Below are 14,442 nucleotides of genomic sequence, written 5' to 3'. Positions count from 1 at the left end.
TTGATTACATAAATAGATTGATAGGCAGGGAGGAAGAAGCAGGGAGAGCTGGGGAACTTCTGAATCTTGCATCTGATTAGTTATTAGTTCACATAACCTTTGGAAGCCTATTTCCCCACTTATAAAATGCTGTACCTCACAAGTATTGTGAGGCTCAAATGAGATCACACTATATATATGAGGTGACCCAAAAGTCTTACTCCAATTTTAAGCTACTAAAATCTTGTGAATATATATATATATATTTTTGCCAACTTTCATCTCCTTTATAGATGTTTGTTTGTTATTCTTAGTGACAGAATCTTGAAGGCCTCAGCAGGATCCATAAGAGACGATATGAATGAGGGAATGGAAAGCCAGAAAGAATGCCTCAGGAGGAGCTGATTCCTTGGGAATGAATGAGCTCATGATAAGAGCAAACCAGGAATCTGGGGCTGAAGCCGGAGCTCCTGCTCTCTCTCCTGGGCATGGCACTAAAACCTCTGGGACATCAGCTTCCTTATTTGGAAAGGAGGAGGGTTGGACTACCTGACCTCTGAGGTCATCCTCAGCTCTAAATCTCGGATCTTTGACGATAAACAAAATCCTGTCTCTGCCTCTAACTCCCAGTGGCCACTTAACCTCTCTCAGGGTTTAAAGAACCTCATTTAAAGAACAAAACAAGAAGGCTGAACTGGATTTTTTTTAAAGGCTCTTCCCATTCTAAATCCTACATATGTCACCAAATCCTGCTATAATTCTTCTATAGTTTCTCTAAAGTTCCAACCTTTCTCTCCATTTTTGTGGCCATGATTCAGTACATCATCTCCTTAGTACCAACCAGCCAAGTATTTTAAGTTGATCTCCCTTTTCTCTTTTGGGCAGCTACTGAAGTGAGCACTCATCTTTGTGAGTTCAGATCCAGCCCTAGACACTTATTAGCTGTGTGACCTTGGACAAGTTACCTATCTCTTTTTGCTTCAGTTTCCTCATCTGGAGAAGGAAATGGCAAACTACCCTTCTCTGCCAAGAAAGCCCCAAGTGGGGTCAGAAACGACTAAACAACTACTTCTATCCCTACCATGTTTTCTACTAGGATGAACTTTCTCATACATTCAATGTCAGTCAACAAAAATTCATTACACACCTACTGTGTGTCAGGCACATTTGCTAACCGCAATGGGGACAACAAAGAACACACATAAAAGTCAAAACCAGTCTCCATCCTCAAGGACCTTATATTTGAGTGGGGAAGGTGAGTATAAATAACTAGGTCTATACAAGTTATAGAAAGGGTAGAGGGAAGGTAAGCTGAGAGGGAGAAGATTTAGCAGGTAGTATGATTTCTGAGACTTGACGCTGGAGGCAGAGATGAGGGATCTGTGGAGCATTTGTTCTGACTATCTTACTCTCTTAGTAGACCTCTCACTGCCTACCAAATCAGTTATAGGTATATTCCATGAAAAGTTATTGCTGAACAATTTCATCGTGCATTAATTCCATTAATTCAGTCTAGGCAAACCCATTGTATCATGGGATAGGAGTGCAAATCAGTGTTCAACCGATTGCTTATCTAGAGATAATATGGAATCGCTCCTATGTATAGTTCAGTCATGGACAGTGCATGGATTGGAATTAGGAAGATCTGAGTTCAAATCCACTTAGACACTTACTAGCTGTTATGAGGCTGGGCAAGCCTGTATTTATCTAAAACCGCTAGAAAGAGACATAACAAACTACTCTACTATCTTTGGCAAGAAAACCCCATGGACAGTATTGGCAAGCTTTGATTCATGGGATCATGAAGAGCCAGACATGACTGAACAACAGTAAAGGTTGATATAAAAAAAATGAGTCAATATATAGGCAGAAGTGAGAATTTCTTGTTATTTCTCAGATTTCCCCTGGCAGTGTCCTGCATTTTCTTGGTCTCTCTGGCCCTACTCACACATTCTCTTTAGCAGAGACAACAATAACTGGTCCATTCATCCAGAGCTTCATTTCCTGTATTCAGATCTTTTATTTATCTTAACCCAAAAGGTAACTGTTTACAAAATGAGTTTTAATATAGTATCTAGTAAAAAAAAAATTGAAAAAATATAAATTCAGTCCACTTGTCTCTTCTTGTTCACATGCTCAATTAATCTCTTTGGAAATCTTTTACAGATTAGTTGGCATGCTTTCCAAGGTTGCCTTTTCACTAATAGGTTATGCTTCCTTAAGTATTCTGTGATGTAAAATTTTATTATAGATTTCCCCAGATTCTCTGATATGGACCTTTACTAAAGTCCACTGAGACCTGATCATCACATAGGAGTGATAACATGACCTTGCCGGGACAATGGGAGCACTGTTTGTATGGTCAGGCTTGGGCTTTAGGAAGATCAATGGGATCATAGGGTCGATGATGGATTGGAGTGGGGAGAAGCTTGAGGCAGGGAGATCCACCCCTGGGCTGTTGTAATAGTCTAAGCTTGAGGTGATGAAAGGGTTGCACCAGAGTTGTAGCAGTGTCAGAGGGACAAGGGAGTGAATGTAAGAGATGATAGAAAAATAGAGACAAGAGGATTTGGTGACTGATTGGCTAAGGGGAGTGAAGGTGAGAGCAAGGAGTTGAGAGTCCAGGTGATTAAGTGGGTGGGGGCATCCTTGATAGGTAAATGAGGAAGCAATTCAGCAGGGTGGTGGCAGTAATAATGACTTCAGTTCTAAATATGTTGGGCTTAATGTCTGCAAGATTTCCTGCTCAAAATGTCCAAAAGTCAAGAGGCAGCTAGATGGTGCAGTGGGTAGAGCACTGGCCTGGGGGCAGGAGAACCTGAGTTCAAATGTGACCTTGAACACTAAACATTTTCTAGCTGTGTGACCCTGGGCAAGTCATTTAACCCCAATTGCCTCCAAAAAAGAAACCAAAATGTCTAAAAGTTAGTTGGAAATGTAAGACTGGGGAAGAGAGGGGAAGGCTGCATGTATGGATCTGGGAATCGGCTGAGATGATAGTGGAATCCATGGGAGATGGGGAGATCATCAAGTGAAACAGTGTAGAGGAACAGAGCCTTGGAGGATGCTGTGCTTAAGTGAGGAATGGGCAGACAAGTAGGAGGAAACCTAGCAGAGAGCTACCATGAATGTAAGTAGTCAACTTCTCAGAAACTTGGAGCTGCGAAGGGCACTGAAGTAGAGTGACTTGCTCAGGGCCTTATAGGTGAGCTCTTTATTCACTATATCACTAGAGTAGTTGGGTGGCTCAGTGGATAGAGTACTGGGTCTGGAGTTCAAACTGGAACTCAGACACTAACGGTGTGACCCTGGACAGGTCACTTTACCTTGTTTGCCTCTGTTTCCTATTCTGTAAAATGAGCTGGAGAAGGAAATAGCAAACTACTCCAACACCTCTGTCAAGAAAATCCTCAGAGTCACTGATGTACCTCTTCTAGGTACAAATGATGTATAGAGGTGAAAAAAAATGATAAAGGTGGGTGGAAGTAATTTCAGGCAGTGAGAACTGTCCTGATAGTTCTATTTCAAAAGACAAAATACTTTCAAAAAAATGTCATTTGTGTGTCATGAAGCAGAAGAAGTCAGAGGTCAGGATGCTGCAGTGACGAGCCAGAAGGATCAGGGGTCAGGCTGCTGGTGGACACTACCAGTCATCTATAACGGGCTCTCCTCACTCCCTGGCCCTGCTCCCCTTCCACACCTGTGACACATCTACGGCTACAAGGATGAGTTATTGTAGGTATTATTTATAATCTACTAACAGCATTTGAACCGAGCTTTATGTGGCTAGAAATTGTCAAATCCTGATATTTTCCCCAGAGTGTCAGAAATCTTGCCTATCACCAGCTACTGCCCAGTCTTTATGCCAGGTCAGGCACCCGGAGTTGTGATGGTCTGGCTGTTGTGAGAGCATCCACCCTGGATGACTGTAGGAGTGTCAGCATAACCTATTTGGTTGGAAGATCCAGGATCTGGTGAGCTTTGCTAGAGAGCTGGCAGGGACCTCAGAAATCATCTATCATGACTCTCATTTTACAGATCAGGGATTGAGGCACAGAGAGATTACATTATTTTCTTAAAGTCATTCATACAGTAGTGTGTGAAATAACATTTGAACCTGGGACTGCTTGTGTCCAAGTTCAGCGCTCTGTTGACTGTACCCAGTGGTCAGCCCTGATCTCCACCCTCCCATAAGCCAACTGAGCTGGGATTTCCTAATTGTGCACTTAGATGTCTAAGTCAGGCACATGCTGTGGGGAGTCCAGGGTAGAGGATGAGAGATGGAACCAGGCACTGGACTCAGCTGAGATTCTAAAGGCCGGCACCACTAGTAATATATTGCCATTTCTTTCCAAGTCATGGAGGGAATGAAGACTCTTCGGTAGGACCGGTTAATCATGAGAAACTGACTAAACAATATTGCCAAATACAGCATCTTCACAAACAATATCATCGAATAATTGGCTCTAAACAGTAACAATCTCACAGCCTCCAATTCTCAATTCCCCAATTGTATCTTAAAAATAAAATTGTATCTTTGTGCAAAACAGAGTTAAACGAATAGGAAAAAAAAACATTTTAGTTGTAAGTAGGAATAAATTGAATGGAATATACTCTGGAATGCCTCAAACCTTAACATTTCAGGAAACTCCAATATCATTTTTTAAACAGCAAAAACTTGTTTGGAAAGGTATCTTCTCCTATGCTATAAGCTTTCTTAAAACAGAAACAATAACAACAGCAGCATAATTCCACTAGCCATGGATTAGAAATTTTTAAAAAGAGAGAGTTAATCAGACAATCCATTTGTCAGCCAAACACATCTGAATAGAATCTCAGGCAGTTCTTAGTCTGTTCCCACTCCATTTAAACTCATCCACATCATCCCTCTTCCTCCCCCAGATAGAAAACTCTCAGAAATAAGAACCTGCTGTCTTTAGAGAAGAAGTTGGAATCCACCGGTCTCCCCGTTACTCTTCTCTTCGGGTAACAGAGCAGTAGAGATAGGGAGGCACTTGCTTAAATAGCAGATTTAAGTTGGCAGAGGCTGTCACTCATGGTTGAGATGTTGCGTGATTCCCGCAGGGAGACAACTACACAGTTGGCCATTTACAGAGCACAAGAGGGCAGTGTCTCAAAAGCTAACAGTGGTCCAGGATCTCAGAGCCGATTCGTTCTCACTGAATTTGCCGAGCTCCTTGAACACGTTCCACTGAGAAGCCTTATGCAAATGTTAGCAACATTATATATAGCATCCCAGGGAATAAAATACTCCGGCTAATTTTGCCAAGGTCTCCACCTAAGCTTAACCCTTCCCCTCCCCCCAAATGCACCAATTACTCATTGGGGAACTCCAAATAATACCTGACATGGGAACGGAGCTTGGAACTTTTTCAAGGCACTTTCAGATTCATGACCTCATCTTATCCTCATAATAAGAACCGATTTGCCGATTAACCCTTCTGTGCTTCAGTTTCCATATTATAAAATGAAAGTTGTTAGGAGAGGTATTTATTCATTTTGAGTATTTGGGGTTCTGAGGAATAATATCTGCCATACATAAATGGAAAAACTGCAGCACAGAAATGTTAGGTGATCTTCTCAAAGTCACACAGCTAGCTCTTTATTCCTCCCTGAAGTTTCTTACATCATATCATACTGCCTGTCCAAGGTGTGTGTGTGTGTGTGTGTGTGTGTGTGTGTGTGTGTGTGTGTGTGTGTAGTAGGGAATCTGCTCATTTAAGTCAATTCTTGCCAGTTCAATTCAATCCAACTATAGTGCTGGATCCTACTAATAAACCAAAAGGAGTATTTGACTCTATTCCTACATTTTCTTTGGGCTGGAAATGAAGAATACTTATTTGTTGTCAGAATATCTGAGTTCTAGTTCTGATTCTGTGATTTATTAATTTGGCCAAGCCACCAAATTTTTCTGAGCCTCCATCTCTGTATCTGTAAAATGGGGATGAGAATATTGCTTCATAGGGCTTTTGAGAGAAAAAAAAATTTGGCAAGCTTTAAAGCTCTCTATAAAAAGTATGTTTTTTGAAGTGTTGAAATAGAAACAATATTATCTCTCTCTAATCCCTCATCTCCCCTTTTTCCTCTTCCTCTTCCTCCCTCTCTTCCTTCCTCCCTTTTTCCCTCTTCTTTCCCTCTTCCTCCCTCCCCTCTCCCTCTTCTCTTTCCCTCTTCCTCCCTCCCTCTCTCCCCCTTCTCTTTCCCTCTTCCCCCCTCCCCTCTCTCTCTTCTCTTTTCCTCTCCCTCTGATCCTGTTTCTGTCTCTGTTTCTCTCTCCATCTCTTTTTCTCTGTCTCTCTGTCTTTCCCTCTTAAGTTTGTACTATCTTTACCTACATATTCTGTTCTAGCTAGTATTAGATTTATTTCTTATCATGTCTTGGCTCCACTACAAGTCTGAGAAAAGTTTCTGGAGGTCAGAGACACCCTGCCTCTTCTCCCCCACCAATTTAGTTACTGTTTTATTTCCTCTCCTCATTTTTTATCAGAGTGTTTTATTTAGAGTAATACTTACTAGCTATGTGATTCTAGACAAGCCACTTTACCAAGTTTGTATCAGTTTCCTCATCTGTAAAATGAACTGGAGAAGGACACAACAAACCACTCTTTGCCAAAAAATCCCCAAATGAAGTCACAAATAGTCAAATATGACAAAAAAAAAAACTCACCAAACAACAACAGCAAACTACTAAATCAAGATTTGTTGAATTGTTTTGTTGAATGGGGAGATGAACTATGCCCTGGAAACAAGAAACAGTTTTGATAAATAGTGAAAATGGGAAATGGTCCCACAAATGGGACAAAAAATGCTAATATTCCTGAGCTGGAAGTCAGAAGACTGGGTTTCTGGTTATAGCTTTGTAATTAGCTAGCTGTGTGATCCGTGTGTCACTGGGCCTATCTGGGCCTCAATTTCCCCATATGTAGAATGAGGAGACTGAAGATTTTGCTGAGCTCTAAAAGTTCCATCCTTTGCTTTCATTTTATTCTATTCTATTTTCCAATGGCTTGTACAAACTTTGTACTTTACCACGTTTCTCACTTGTCTTTCCCCCTCTCCCTTGCCTCCCATTTCCTTTCAGGTTCCTTTTGTGTTGTCTTTCCCCATTAGTTTGATGGGAAATTCTTTGAGAGTAGGGACTATTTATCTTTTCTATATTTGAATAGCACTTATATAGGATATTTTATGTTCTATTGTAGTCAATGTACTGCAGGGCACATAGTAGGTGCTTAACAAATGTTTATTGACTATTCTGTTCTATTCTATTGTAATGTCTTAGTGGATCAGTATAAAAGTCAAACTCTGAACTTAAAGAAAATATAAGAAAGCAAGTCTGCAAACATCTGTACCCATGGTTCTGCCAGGAGTCTCCCGGCTAAGGCCAAGCCCCAGATTCTGAAGCTTAAGAGCTACCCAAAATCTGAAGGGAAGAGTGTTAAGTTAGTGATTATCACCTCATTAGGTGAATTTAGCCCTGTCAGCATAACTAGACAATGATATTCTGACTCAGAAGGGGCCAAATAGCATAAAAGTTAACTACTAACATTAGTGGTCATCATTAACAGCAATATTGATTTAAAGGCCACTTGCATTTTTCAGTTGTTAGTTTGCCTTTGGGGCTTACTGAGATTCTGGCAAAAACAGTACAGTAATGATGGTGCCAGTCTGTCCCTTCTTGTGAGCAGGCGACTCCCTGATTGGGCTGAGCATCTTGGGATTGGTTTTTTTTTTTTAATTAAAATCCTTTGAGGAATGAGTATTTTCCTCTCTCCCAACACCCTCTCTGCTGCCAAACATGGATCAGGCAAGGCAGAAAACCAAGATAATTTGCATTATGCAAGGGTTTAGACAACAAGTCCAGAGACTCAATAAGATGATATATTCAACCTGATGAGGAAATGATGAGTAATAGAGTCTGAAAGAGAGACACACTGAGAGAGACACACAGAGAGAGACAGAGAGACAGAAAGAGAAAAAGAAACAGAGACAGAGAAAGAGAGAGAAACACAGAGAGAGACAGAGAGACCATAGAGATAAAAAGAGCATAAGAGAAAAAGGGCAGAGAGTTGCTGGAGAGAGGAGGGATAGATGTGTTTTGTTCTGGGAGAGAGCCCAAATGAGTATGAGTTAGTGAGAAAGTGAGGGGAAAGATGAAGGAAGGAGGGAATGGGGAAGGAGGAAGGGAGGAAAAGAGAGAGACACACAGAAAGAAAGAGGCAGACAGAGACAGAGAGAGGGGAGAGAAAGAGAAATAGACAGAGACAGAGACAGAAAGAAAGAGAGGCAGAGACACAGAGAAATAGTAACAGGGACAGAGGGGGGGAAAGAGAGAGAGGAGAGAAAGAGACAGAGTTTGAGAGAGAGAAGAGGGAGGGTAAGGCAGGGGAGAAAAGAGGGGAGAGGAGAGGAGGGGAGGGGAAAGGAGAAGAGGGGAAAGGAGAGGAGGGATGGGTAGGGAGAAGAGAAGAGGGGGAGAGGAAGAAGGAAAGGATGGGAAAGGAGGGAGGGAGAGACAGAGAAAGAACGACAGAAACAGAGAAAAATGAGAGAGACAGAGATAGAGTGACACAGAGAAACAGAAATAGAGTGCCACAGAGAGACAGAGAGAAAGAGGAGAGAAGAGAGGAGGGGAGGGGTGGAAAGGATAGACAAGAAGAGAGGGGGGACAGAAGGAAGGAGACAGAGACAGACACAGAAATACAAAGAGAGACAGAGAGGGAGAGAGAAAAGGAAGGAGGGAGAGACAGAGAGGTATGGAGGGAGGGAAGGAAAGAGGGAAAGAGACAGAGAGAGAAAATAGAGAGAGAGGGATAGAGGAAGAGACTCAGACAGAGCCAGGGAGGGAGAAAAGGAAGAAGGGTAAGAGAGAGAGAGGAGGGAGAGAGAGAGAAGGAGGAGGAGAGAGGGAGGGAGGGAGAAGGAAAGGGGAAGAAAGAGAGAGAGAGAATAAAGGCATTAGCCAACATGCCACTGTTGAGTCCTTCTTCAGTCCCTGGCTGGGATTGCCATTTGGAAGGAGGTCACTGGAGTTGAAAACTCAAGTTGTAAAAGCAGTGGACTGTCTGCTTGGGTGGAAATAATGAACTCCCTTTTCAGACACTGTAACAGGTATTCCTGTGGCCTCTGAGCTCAGCCACTGGGCACTCTAGAGGAGCCTGGGAGAATAAATGCCTCTAAAGCGGACTGGGGAGGAGGACCTGGCTGGCCATGAAGGGATGGATGTTTCTGTTGGCCCCTGGCCACTCTGGGATAGGGCCACTTGTGGGTGGTACCTTCAGAATACATTTCCCAAATGTATCCACAAACGCCAGATTTTGAGGGCATTTTAAATACATTTCATCTCTTCCCTTGCTCATTTTTAACCCAGGTTGGGAGCCCAGTCATAGGAAATGGTTCCTTCCAATGGTTCCCCTGGGCTTCTGGAGGGAGAATGAGGGTTGTTTCATCCATGTATTCCCCTCAAAAGATGGGAGTGAGATGCTGCTGTTAGTTTGAAACCTGGGAGTCAGGGCATGAACCTACTGATTGTGGGCTGGGCCTAATGTCCTCATTTTCCAGATGGGGAAACTGAGACACTCAGAGAATTGAGCAAAGTTACACATTGAGTCAGCAGCAGAGTTGGGAGTCAATCCCAGCTTTCCTAACTCCTAGCTACTTTCCACCACACCAGATGGACTGGAAAGACTCACTCACAATTAGCCCACACTGAAACTGATTTTTAGAGGTCAGAACCTTGTCATACACTAAAACAGCGGTTCTTTCTGATTCTTTTCCTGGTTAGATGCTTTGCACACTGAATTTTGGGAAGGTCTTTGCTCCACTGACAGATGGATGGGGACTCAAAAAAGAATGAAGTGGTAGAGATAGAATTATAAATTTGTTAAGTAAAAATTTGTTATAGCACTGGACCTAGAGTCAGGAGGATCTGAATTCAAATAGGACATCAGATGCTTAATACTTACTAGCTGTGTGACCCCAGGCAAATTGATCCTCTCCCCCTCCCAAATTATTGTTAAGGATTACTAGATAATAATAAATATAATTATATGTATAAATATAATAATAATAAATGATAAGTAACAAAGAGGATGATGATAATTATGAATTACATTTCTGAACTGACTTAAAGTTTCCAAAGGTGCTTTCTTTACCAGTCTTTTTGGAAGGATGTGGTACAAACAATATTATCTCCATTTTATAGATGAGGAAACTGAGTCTTAGAAAGAAATTACTTTCCTAAATTAGTCAGTATGAAAATTATTATTTTCATTTTTAATAATCAGCTGGTGATAAACTTTTCTTTTTCTTTTTTTCTTAAGAGATTATTTTTTATTTTTATTTTTTAATAGCAAATCATTCTTAGTTCTCCTACTTAATAATTTTCAGTGCCTTCCTACTTCTTTTAGGGCAAGGCTTCTTCTAAAACTTTTTTTTTGTGTTGTGGACCGTTTGGCATCTATTGTAATCAGGTAAGCTTCTACTCAGAATGTTTTTAAATGCAAAAAATAAAATACAAAGGATTCCAAAGGAAACCAATTATGTTGAAATAAAGTTATAAATTTTTTTGTTTTGTTGTTGTTTTACTTTTTAAAAAACTTTCAATATATAATATATTCAATATAATAGATTATTACATATAATAATCTATTATTATGTATTCAATATATAAACATTTATATATTTATTTATATGCTTACCTCTCCAGGCCCTACCTCCCCTCCCCAACTTACAGACGTCTAAATGAAAATGAGGAAACTGAGTCTTAGAAAGAGAAATTGAAGTGGCTCAATGGTCATACAGCAAGTTAATGGAAAAATCAAGTCCAGAATTCAGGTCTTTAAATATATCAAAAGAGGAAAAGTAGATGAGATACTCTCTCTGTCAATACTAATCCTAGAAGGGACCCTTCCTTGTGGCTATGGATGTTTATTTTAAACTGGTTTCATCTGAATGTGACTATGTGGGCAAGGCACATGTGCAGTATGATTTTGCTTAGGCCTTAGCCCCTTCAGGAATAGCCCTGATGGAATAAACTTAAGTTCTATCATAGCATAGAATGTTAAAATTGGAAGAGACCAAAAAGATGATCCAAAACAAATCTTTTCAAAATCAGAGGAAGAATCTGAAACCCGGAGATACTTGCCTAAAGTTATTCTGGTCATAAGCCATGTAGGATTAAGATTTAAATTTGGATCTAACTCCAGAGTCCTTGTCCCTTCCAGAACCACACAGCTGGCTTCTGCATCAAAGATGAATTTGGGACATTTCTCTTCTCCTGATCATTGCTTAAGGCTTTGGACTAAGGCAACAATTATGACTCCTGTTGGATCTGCCCATTGAATTTCCTGAATCTGACATCTTCCTCACAGGGGCCACATGTCTGAGTACTTGGCCAATTAGCAGGTTGGGGTGTTCCTTACCTTAGGTTGTGCTCCAGTGCCAATTAGGTCAATGATTTTGCAAGCAGCTGGCTGTCTGAGAGGAATCCACCAATTTCTTTGAATTTGGGGATTTGCATAATTGTATTCTGATAAAAGGAAATGCAAATCTAGTCTGCCCAGAAAGAAAGTAGGTAATATTTATTGACCCATTCTTAGGAAAGAGACACCATATTAAGATCACAAATGGCAGGAAGTATGGGAGACATCCAGAACTTTGAGTGGAGTTTCTATAGAGAATTTGTTAGGAGGCCACTCAGCAGAATTGCATAAGAGGAGATGGGAAGATCAGTGGAGGGACCATGCATACTACAGTATTTTAGCAATGGAAATGATATATCCATTATTCTCCAAAAAGGAAGGAGATGAGCATTTTTGTAGTGCCTACCATGGACCAGGAACTTTGCTAGATGATTTTTGTAAATATTATTTCATTTGACCCTCAAAACAACTTTGGAAGATAGGTTCTGTCATTATTCTTCATTTTGCAGTTGAGGAAATGGAGGCTGAACAGAAATTAAGTGACTTGCCTAGGTTCACACAGCTAGGAGGTGTCAGAGGCTCCTCCTCTGCCTGAGAACTCAGATGTTTCTGATTCCAGATCAAACACTCTATCAACACTGTGGGTCATCAGCTGCCTCAAAAGAGCCTGAATACAACAAAAAAGTTAAATCCCTTGTCAGAATGTTAGACGTAGAGACCAGACTTCTGATTTCATTAGAAAAGGGGCTTTAAGGTAAGGAAACTCCCTCTCCCAGTGGAGGATGGCTTATTCTCTGCAATTTAGAGTTAATTAGAGTTGCCTAGAGCAGAGGTGTCAAACATGAAGCCTGCTATAGCATCGTCTCCCCACCTCCACTGCTACAGCATTCACCCCACCCCCACTGCTACAGCATCCTCCTTCCCAACTGCTATAGCATCTTTCCCCTTCCCACTGTTATAGCATCCCCCACCTCCACTGCTACAGCATTCATCCCACCCCAACTGCTACAGCACCTTTACCCCCACTGCTACAGCACCCCCACCCCCACTGCTACAACATCTTTCCTACCCAACTGCTACACCATCCTTTCCCCTCCCACTGCTATAGCATCCCCCACCTTCACTGATACAGCATTCACCCCCACTGCTATAGCATCCTCCTTCCCAATTGCAATAGCATCCTTCCCCCTCCCACTGCTACAGCACCCCCCACTGCTACAGTATCCTTCCCCCTCCCACTGCTACAGCAACCCCCCATACAGCATCCTTCCCCCTTCCATTGCTACAGCATCCTTCCCCCTTCCACTGCTACACCATCCTTCCCCCTCCCACTGTTATAGCATCCCCACCCCCACTGCTACAGCATCCTCCTTCCCAATTGCAATAGCATCCTTCCCCCTTCCACTGTCACAGCATCCTCTCCCCATCCTCATTGCTACAGAAATGAAACTGAGGCCCAGGGAGATGCAATTAATTGTCAATGCCTTCCCAGTTATTGGGCAGCTAAGCAGCATAGTGGATAGAGCACCAAACCTGGAAGGAAAACTCATCTTCATGAATTCAGATCTGGCCTCAGACATTAGCTGTGTGACCCTAGACAAGTCACTTCACTCTGTTTGTCTCAAGTTTCCTCATCTGTAAAATGAACTGGAGAAAGAAATGGCGAATGACTTAAGAATCTTTGCCAAAAAAATCCCCAATGGGGTCATGAAGAGTCAGAGAGGACTGAGCAACAATACACAGTTACTGAGTTAGGGAGATAAAAATCAAACACTAGTCTCTGGTATCCGAGTTCAGGATGCTTTTCATTGCCATCCAAACCTATATGTCAGGGCCTCAAATTGGAAGGAAGTCTCTGTCCCTAACAGTAGCTGATATTTACATAGTATTTTAAGGCCTGCAAAGTCCCCAACATATGCTAGTTTATGGAAGCCTCCCAACAACACTGGGAGGTGGGTTCTACAAGACTTATTATGTTTCTCTTATAGATGACAAAACTGAGACACAAATTGGTGATGATTTCTTTGGCATGTCATTAAGATTATGTGATTTCTGAGATTTATTTTCTTTTTTTGTGTGTATATTGTATATACTTTTTTATTATTATAGCTTTTTATTTACAAGATATATACATAGATAATTTTTCAGCATTGACAGTTGCAAATCCTTTTGTTCCATTTTTTTCCCTGCTTTTCCCTACCCCTTCCCCCAGATGGCAGGTTGACCAATCCATGTTAAATGTTAAAGTATAAGTTAAATACAATATATGTATACATGTCCAAACAGTTATTTTACTGTACAAAAAGAGTCGGACTTTGAAATAGTGTACAATTAGCCTGTGAAGGAAATCAAAAATGCAGGTGGGCAAAAATAGAGGGATTGGGAATTCTATGTAATGGTTCATAGTCATTTTCCAGAGTTCTTTCGCTGGGTGTAGCTGGTTCAGTTCATTACTGCTCTATTGGAGCTGATTTGGTTCATCTCATTGCTAAAGATGGCCAGGTCCATTAGAATTGATCATCATATAGTATTGTTGTTGAAGTATATAATGATCTGAGGTTTATTTTTAATCCTAGTCTTCCTGATTCCAAATCCAGCACTCTCTCCACAACACAACACTCCTCCTACCAGAACTCACTTGAATATGACTCTCCTCTAAAACATACCTGACAAATACTCATCTAGACTTTGCTTGAAGATCTCCTTTGAAGGGGAGCTCAGTCTCCTGAGACAACCCATTCCTCATTGGGTATTTCTAAGTAAGAAGCTTTTTGTTAATGAAACCTAAATTTGACTTTTTGCAATTTCTCCTAGTCACTCCTAGCTCTCTGGGAGCAAGCAGTATTAATCAAATGCTTCTTTGACATGAATTTAACCCTTCAAGTACATCATAAAGAAAACTATGATGTCTTCCCCAAGACTTCCTTCTTTTCTGTCTCCATTCTAAGTATCTCTGGTTCTTTCATCTAATCCTCAAATGGCAAGAAAATGAAACCCTTCTCCATCTTGGGCCCCCTTCTCT

General features: G+C 41.3%; 1 protein-coding gene across 2 annotated transcripts in view; it reads right to left on the bottom strand.

The window, feature by feature from the left end:
• SMPD3 (sphingomyelin phosphodiesterase 3) overlaps positions 1-14,442 on the bottom strand; it is a 255,911-nt gene that overhangs the window by 149,898 nt on the left and 91,571 nt on the right. The window contains exon 1 of one of the 2 annotated variants that reach the window (XM_031950214.1): positions 4,907-5,061. The exons of the other annotated variant lie outside the window; for it this stretch is intronic. The gene's annotated coding sequence lies outside the window, so the exon portion shown is untranslated. Of the gene's footprint in view, positions 1-4,906; positions 5,062-14,442 lie in introns of those variants that run through there. 2 annotated transcript variants of the gene reach the window in all.

This window comes from Sarcophilus harrisii, chromosome 2, assembly GCF_902635505.1.
Source record: "Sarcophilus harrisii chromosome 2, mSarHar1.11, whole genome shotgun sequence".
Taxonomy (NCBI): domain Eukaryota; kingdom Metazoa; phylum Chordata; class Mammalia; order Dasyuromorphia; family Dasyuridae; genus Sarcophilus; species Sarcophilus harrisii.
The sequence above is the reverse complement of the archived record's forward strand: the minus strand, read 5'-3'. Positions and strand labels throughout refer to the sequence as shown.